The following is a 2079-nucleotide window of genomic DNA, read 5'->3' as shown; positions in this document are numbered from 1 at the left end:
CTGTGATGAAACAGACAACGCACACAAGCCATGCATGGAAATGAGGCTTGCACTAAGTTGGAAATCAAATGTGGAACAGAGGGGTGCAAATGGCATACATTCCTTTGCCTCTAAGAGCATTTGCTCCAACCCATCATTCAGGAGTTCAGGAAATCTTTTCTTTCTACCTAGTGGTCTGTCCGCAAAAGGAGCTAGTGCTATCTGAGGCTCAGCACACCACATATTCCACAAGATGGAAGTATGAAGAAACTTCTCTCTGCTTTGGAAGAGTCACAGCAGAACAAGAGGGTGTCTGCTGAAGTCAGGAGGGAAGAGGACCGCAGCCCTTTCTTCACACTCCACTCAGAACAATGGAAATAAGTAAACTGGGGAAGGGGATCAAGCCGGAGGGAAGAAAAGGGGACTCTTCATATAAAGGGTGAAGATAAACTTTTGTCCCTCTCTCTCTCTTGCCAGGTTTAATTTTTTTTAAAAAGAAGGTGCAAGGTCTGCCTGGAAACCCTTCTGACTAATGCCCAAAGTACATGATTTGGCTAGGTTGACTCATTAGAGAAGGAAAGACACTTTGTACGTGCTTAAATGCTCTCCCCCAGGTTTTAGAATGGTTTTAATTTCATACTTTTGTAAGACTCATCTGTCCCCTTCTGTTGCCATCTTCCACCAGCAGATGAAGACTTCTTCACTGATCCTTCTAGCCCTATGCTGTGATGGTTGTGTTTATGTCTTTGCATGTATTTTAGCTTCGGTTTTAATGATGTGTTTTTGTTCAGTTTTAATGGTTTTTAAGACATGTTTTTATCATGTATGTATTTAATTTGTTAGGCACCCTGATGGCCTTGATGAGGGCAGAAATGTAGGTTATACATATTGTAAATTAATTAAATCACAGGAACCCATAATCTGCTTTTAATACAATATAACATTTGCATTATTATTTTCCAATGGAGTTAAATACAAAAGGTCAAAACATTAGAACTGGCCCATGTGCCAGACCTGTGACTCCAAAAAATTCATGAACAAATCCCACCTCTGCGGAGGATACATTGTCAGTCCTCTTACTTTCATAGGCTCTCCTGTCATTGTTATGATACAGGTCCTTGTATTCTGAAACCGTTCTGGATATAACCTGGCTGAAATGAAGCCCTGCCATGCACGCTCTGTAAACCATAAAATCTACAGCAGCGGTCCCCTTTCTGGTGCTCGCCAAGAATTTTTAGGTAGTGGGTGAAGCCAGGTAAGGGATTCTGCCCAGTGAGGCTCCTGATTGCTACTGGAGATTTGACTGGCTGTGCAGATTTTTTTAAAGCATTGCTTCAGCAGTAGCTGCCAGTGGAGTCCTGTGAGCAAAAATTCTACTTTGTGAGCTACTGGCATTAAAGTTGTGAGCGAGCAATTTGGCTCCTGCATTAATTAGTGTGCTCTGGAGCCATCCTTCCTGAGCTAAGGCAAAAATGTGTGAGCCGGAGGCTAAAAAGCTATGAGCTAGCTCACACTAACTCAGCTTAGAGGGAACACTGGCTGCCACCACAGCACAAGGACCTGCGCTGTGTTACTGAAGTTAAGCTGTGGCAATCATTTTGTGGCTGGCTCTGCCTCCTGTGGCAGAAATTTTGTGGCAGCCATTTTGTTGCTGTGCCCACCGTGCTGTGTCAGAATTCCAAATATGCCTGCAGGCTCAAAACAGTTAGAGACCCCTGACCCAGAGGATCAGCAGGGCATTTCCAGAGTAGGTTTAGCACTAGGCAACCCCAAGGAAGCATGGCAAGGGGGCGTGGGGGTATATAGCATAATGACTGAAGGGCCGTTTCCTTTTTGGTGGTACCCCAACAGCCATGCTTTTGCGGGGAGGGGTGAGAGCCAGCTGAAGGATGAAGGAAGGGGCCAGATGTGAGGCACAGGCAACATCAACAGCTGCAATGCTTGAAAAGTGGGAAGGAAGAGAGGCATAAAGGGGATGGGGGGAATAAGGCACTGTCACAAATGCCAGCAGGTGGGAACAGAAGGCGGCCTTACTGGAATTTGATGCAACAGTCACAAGAGCTCTAGAATCCAGTGCCGGAGGGGGTTGCAGAATGCACT

Source organism: Gekko japonicus, unplaced genomic scaffold, assembly GCF_001447785.1.
Source record: "Gekko japonicus isolate JY-2015 unplaced genomic scaffold, Gekko_japonicus_V1.1 scaffold33, whole genome shotgun sequence".
Taxonomy (NCBI): domain Eukaryota; kingdom Metazoa; phylum Chordata; class Lepidosauria; order Squamata; family Gekkonidae; genus Gekko; species Gekko japonicus.
Note: the sequence above shows the minus strand (reverse complement) of the source record.